The sequence below is a fragment of the Pteropus alecto genome, unplaced genomic scaffold (assembly GCF_000325575.1).
Source record: "Pteropus alecto unplaced genomic scaffold, ASM32557v1 scaffold78, whole genome shotgun sequence".
Classification (NCBI taxonomy): Eukaryota; Metazoa; Chordata; class Mammalia; order Chiroptera; family Pteropodidae; genus Pteropus; species Pteropus alecto.
In genome coordinates this window covers 6,267,024-6,273,332 of record NW_006443124.1, presented here as the reverse complement: position 1 = coordinate 6,273,332, position 6,309 = coordinate 6,267,024, and the positions used below count along the sequence as shown (strand labels likewise).

The 6,309-nt window shown below is 49.2% G+C and overlaps 1 protein-coding gene across 1 annotated transcript in view; it reads right to left on the bottom strand.

Moving 5' to 3' along the window:
- SIL1 (SIL1 nucleotide exchange factor) overlaps nucleotides 1-6,309 on the bottom strand; it is a 176,025-nt gene that overhangs the window by 5,545 nt on the left and 164,171 nt on the right. The window lies entirely within an intron of this gene.

The following is a 6,309-nucleotide window of genomic DNA, read 5'->3' as shown; positions in this document are numbered from 1 at the left end:
TACTTAGTGTGGATCCACCTCGGTACAATGACTTGTGGCACAGACAACAAGGCCAAGGGCCCCCATGCCAGTCTCCCACTCTTCAACAGCCAACGGGCTGGGGTGATTTGAGAAAGGAAATCACCAATACCATTTTAAGATCCTTCTGATACTAAAAGTGTTACTTCAGTGTCCCTCCTATGAAAAGCCTTCCTCCCTACACCCAAGTCAGTGTTCGGTGTTCTTCCTTCCATGATCCTAGGCATATTGCACACTGGCAGGAAATTACTAGTGGGTCCTAGGAGCAGGGACCCATTCTTCTTCTCTCTTCTCCTGGGTGGAGCACACACACAGCACATAGTAAACTCTTGAGGTAAAAAGACAGGAAGAAAGCACAAGATCCAGGAAACCCAGTGCCTCCCCACCACTCTATGAGAGCAGCTACTGTGATTTTCACCATCCCTGTATTCTCAGTGCTCAGCACAGAGCCTGCCATGTCACAGCACCCTGGACAATAGGGAATGAATGAATAAACACATGTATACAACCCCGATTGTGCCAACCAACAAACAGGCAATGCTGAAACATTCAAAACCCAGAGCTGCCCTTGGGAATTCTCTCCCTGTTCTGGGCTGGATAAAAAGTGATGAGATTCAGGACACCCTTTTGTAGGATCCTTGCTTTCTCAGATCAAATTAGCGATCAATTAAAGAGCAAGTGCCAAGCACAGGGATCTTTGTAGTTTGGCTCTTGAGGAAGGTCAAGGCTCCCTCACCAGCCACTTACAAGGCTTCAGAGAAGAAAGGCAGCAGGCACTTAAAAAGCCTGAAGCCAGCAGCAAGGGGAGGGGAAAGGTCAGAGGTCAGACAGCCCACAAAGGGCACCAAGTCTCCACTAGACTCTGGCTGCCTAACCTTAGCATGGCTACCAGCTCCCTAGAGACCCCAAAAGCACCTGCTCATCCCTTCAACCTTGGCAGGTAGCCCCCATGACATCCTGGAGAATGAAGCAGGGTATAGACAATCAAAGGGAGTTGGCTCCTGGTCCGAAATCCAGAGAAAAGGGGAGGCAGGTAATAAGAGACCATGTACGCTGCTGCTTGGGAGGGACTGGCACATAGCAGGTACTCCATAAAAGCTGGCCAAATGGCATGTTGGTAGGGCCCGAGTGAGTCCTAGATGGCCCACCATTCTACTCCTACCAGGCACCCCAGCTTCAAGGTTCACAGCAGACCTAGCACGCTGAGCTAGTTTTCTTGCTATAAAATGGGAGACACCTTCATCACTCTGAGTCCCTTGGCATCGTCTCAGCCAGAAAGGACATGCAGGGTGGGTGCTGGCCTATCATACTACACCTCCACTTGTGTCTGAGGAGCAGCCTGGAGGTGGGCTGTGGTCTCTAGGGAAGGGAGGCTGACAGCTCCTCTTCACAGACAGGTGGGCACCAATGCATGGGGGCCTAGGAGCTGAGCCTCTCCCCTGCCCCTGGTCCCCCAACTTGAGAAAGGCAGCTGCTTCATCAAATTGTGAACTAATTAGGGCTGTCTCTCCCATCATGTACATGAGGAATGCTCACCCACAACAGGAGGGTCTAGAAAAAGACAACAACCACGCAAACATCAAATGCCATCTCCCAGGGAAGGGGGGGCTGCAAGGCCCGACATCACATCAGCCTCAGGGAGTGCCATGGAGGAGCCCCACCCTCAAGGGCCTACAGGGCAGCGGGGACAAGGCCCTCCAAAGACAATGCATGAAGCTTTGTTCTTGTCTACCGATCTGCTAAGAAAAAGACCTAGAGACAAGACAATCATCCAGCTGACTGGGAGACAAGCTCAGAGCCCAGGCACAGAGCAGGTGGCTAATAAGACAGCCTGAACGCACTGGGCTCAAGGATGGGCCTGGGCATCTCCCAGGGCAGTGGCCCTGTCACCAACAGCAAGAATAGTGTTGGGGGAAGGGAGAGACAATATGCATAAGACTTGAACTCTGCCCACCCATGTCTCACCTGGTAGAAGAGAAGACTCAAACCCCTAAAGGAAACCAAAGCACAAACAAGAAACAAGCTCTCAGGGACAAAGGGGCCACATACTGTGTAGGCAAATTCCTGGGATCCTCCAGATAAAGAATAAACTGATGAGGCGTGAAGAAAAGATGCAGAAAGCCCATAAGAGATATGGCTTCCCTGGTACGTCTTGCCCACAGGAGCCCCAGTGTGGGTTAGAGGGGGCCTGACTGTGTCCTAGGAAAGATGGAGAGACAAGCCACTGCTCAGAGAAGTCTACATGCAGGATAGATCCTGAGGGAAGCTCAGCCAGCTCTCTGCCACTCAACACTGCACAAGTCAGGATCTACATATATGAGAGGCCCACCACCAGATTCTAATTACAGGTTTCAGAGTGAATGAACGAATGAATGGGCTAGGTAACCTTAGGCCAGACCAGGTGGCTCTGAACCTAAGGTCTGTGGGGTTCAGAGAGAAAACAGGAAGTCTGGGCTAGAAGAACCAAGAGGGCTACATGGGAGAGATGAGAGTGCAAGAAGCTGGAGTAGAGGTGAGGAAGACAGCCTGTGGAGAGGAGAAAGTGCAGGTGCTCGAGGAACAACATACGCATGTGCAGAGAGGCAAAGACACTGTTTGGTGGAAGGCCGCTCTGGAGAGTCATGAAAAATGGGGCTGAGAAGTAGAGTCATCTTGATACCAGGAGGCCAGTCTAGTAGTGCCAAGGAAGTCTGTTGGCTGGGATGAAAAAGGGGTGATGCTGAACCCAGACACTGCCCAGTAAATGGACTTTGCTCCTGCTTCTCCTTCCTCAGCCCACACCCAAAATAAAATGCGGAGTCGAAAATAAGTGCCTCCAGGGCACACAGACACCAGAGAGAGCCCAAGAGTAGGTCCTGCCTCAGGACAGTGACCCTGGGGACAGGAGATGTGCTGGAGGGACACTCTAAGCCAAGCATAGCCCACTACTCCCAGGTCAGGTCAGCTCCGGCTATGTGGTGTGTGCCTATATCTGCCTAGCCTCCCGGCACTGACACCCTTTCCTTCCTCCCTTTGAGACACTGCTGCCTCTCTCCCTCCTTGTAGACCTGATGGGGCGGGTCCCAATTCCCCAGGCTACAGGGGAGGGCTTGTGGTCCAATGCTGGCCCATCAAGCACCCCCATCATCATGGCCTCGGTGGATCACCTAGGACTGGGCAATCAGAGCCCTTCAGTCTTCTACACTGGAGTCAGGACAGAGAAAAGTTCTCTTCTACACAAGGTAGGTGGCTATAAGCCAGGAGCACCTATTGCCAGGCCAGCAGTGGCCAAGTCCCACGCATCCCCACGGGGGATGCCCACTTAGAGTATGAGAGAATAGAGCTCATACACAGGAGATAGAAGCCAGAGAGAAAAACAGAAAGCCTGATACTTTTTGTCACTTGCTGAAATCACTTTCTTAAGTCAATAAATCTACTGTTTCACCTGCAGCAATCCTGAAGGACCTGAGTGAGTAGGGAAGGACCATGGGCCAAATGTGGGCCTGTGGCCAAGTGGCCTCAGCAGCCCTGGGCCCAGGCCCTGCCTGACCTTTTTTCCTGACCAACTGAAATGAGAGCCCCCACTTAACCCTGGGCCCTACCCCAGGCTTCAGTGGCTCAGCAGACACTTCAGGAGTTCCTTTTAATGCTACTCACTCAAGAGGCTGAGAAAACACAGCAGAGGGAGGGTAGGGTAGGAATGACCAAGCTTGTATTTCCACATGGCGCTCAATCCATCCAGGCAGGGACAACACAGCCCAGCATTTTGTGAGCAATCTGCCCCGGAGGGGCAAACGCCAACATGCTCTCAGAACCTCTCCCCGCAAGGCAGCTCTGTCTTGGGCTCTGAATGCCCACTGCTGTATGCTTTTGGGGAGGAAATGGCCAAAGTAGTTCAGTGAGGTGCCAGAACCTGGGAAACGGTTGGTGAGAATTTGTGAATAGCTGATGGCCTTGGGCAAGTCTCACCTCAGCTAAAACTATCTTGTGTTAAAGATAGAATAGGTAGTAATGCCAAAATGCTAGCCAATGAATTGTGACTGAAAGAGTATGATCACAGTGGGTTTGCTACACAAGGAGGTCAGACCATACCCTTTAAGAACGCAGCTTTATTCAGCCCAGATGCCTCGGGCACATATAAACTGGCATTATCCGCCTCCCCGCCTATAGACTCAAGACCAGAGCTGAGGCCCATGCCTGAGGGTGGGGAGTCTTGCTCCTGGAAGATGGGGTATCCTGACAGTTGTAGATTTGAGTTAAAAGGGCAGGGGCCTGGCATGCCTCTTAGTGACATCAGTGGTGCCGGTGTGTTCAAAGTCAACAGAAGGATATTAAGGATATAGCTCGTCTCTGATGAGATAAATGAGAATAGACCTTGTTCAGGGCTAAGCCGGCTGCACTGCATAAACACCATCAGCAGTGGATCATCGGGACACTCACAATCAGCAGGCGAACCAGCTGCCTGTGAGCAGAAGGACAGCAGCAGCTGCTGCTTTGTGAATCTTGGGGGCAGGAGGATGAGGGGAGTGACTGCAGAAATGGAAGTGGCTGCATTTGCAGAAACCAAACGTTTGGGTCAGGGTGACCAATGTGGGCAATCTGCCAAGGGTCAGAAGTCATGCTTTAGCTAACCAAAGCTGAGCAAGTATCTGGGAGTGGGGGGTATCTGGGAGTGGCGGGTAAAGCTAATCGGGGGCCCATGAGAATGTTGCCCAGGAACATTCAGATCCAGGAGCTGCCCTTCTTATCCCTGGCACTCAGGGCTGGCTACATAATTTTCAGGCCCAGTAAAAAGTGGAAATGTGGGGCCCTTGTTCAAAAACTATAAGGAATTTCAAGATGTCAAGGGCAGAGCATTAAATCAAGCACAGGTCATTCTCAGCGCGGGGTCCCTTCTACACAGCTGTACAGGTCACGCAGCCACAAAGCAGGCGCCGCTGGCACTAGGGGTATGTGCACAGAAAATGCACAAAAATCTTGCTGGAGTGAATGGGAACAAGGGCTGGGGGTGGGGGTGGGGGCGGAGAAAAACTGGAAAAGGCAGAGTTACAGAATGAGAAATAAGGATTAGGTCGACAGGTTAGATGGGGGCTGAGGAAGCACTAAGGTGAAAGCCCTGAAGCAGAGCCTGTGTCATCTGGAGACCCAGTCCAAACCCAGACTTGTCCACGGGACACTGGGGACATACCAGGGTATGTGCCCTCTCGTAAGCCCTCAATATTTCTAAGTAGGACAATATTATTTATTTTTGTTCTCTTAATAACAGGAAAAAACTGATATTTTCTGAAATGCTTCTGGAAAAGATGCTGAGCAGTGGAGAAGGGGGGCATACCTCAGGGGATAATTGGTTAGGCTTAATCATTTGCGATCCTGCCTTATGAAGTAGTGTAGGCTCACTGTCTTGCCCACAGAGAAAGATTCTTTCTCTGGTGGCTTCACCTTGTCTATGCCCTAGCGTGTGGCCTTTGTGAAGCACAAAGGATTTGCAGAATGTGTAATCCTGAAATAGGTAGGTTCATTAGGCATCTATACTAGCCTGCCACCTAGGGATTAATGGAGTTAAGAAATCAATTAATCAAGATATAGACAATTACCAACTTGAATAAAAACAGATAGGTTCACAAAAATAAATAAATAAAAGCCATGTACAACTCCTCCACAGGAACCTGAAGCCCCCAAAAGAAACAAAACATCCAGCCTATAATGAGCCTTATACCACCTAAGTGTGAAGGGAACCACAATGGGCTCCTGAGAAGTTCATCTGATACTGGAGAAGGGGAGGAGTGTCATTGGATCCATTCAATATAGTTCCCAACTAGAAGCTAGTCATGTAAACAAATGTGGCTGCCTAAAATTCACCACAATGATAGCTCTCACAAGAGTATCCCTAGGATTTCCTTCCAGACACACACACACACACACACACACACACACACACACAAAAACAAGCACACAGTAAATAAAAATGTTTATCAATACTAAACCTGGGTTTCAAGAAATGTTAGAGAGAGTTCTCTAGGAAGAAAAAACGTCAAAAAATAAGAATAATAAAATATCACTAACTACATATCAATAAACTATTTATTCAAATGAAAAAAGATTACAAGCTCCAAACAAAAGATACAATGGCCAAATAGATATGAAAACAAGACTCTCACATAAGTGCCAGCAGGAGACTCACTTCAGGTCAAAAGACATACACAGACTGAAAGGAATAAGATAGAAAAAGATATGCTTAAAAAATGGAAATGAAAAAATATACAAATGTGTGAGCAATTCTTATAACCATCCAATACAACATTAAAACAAAGC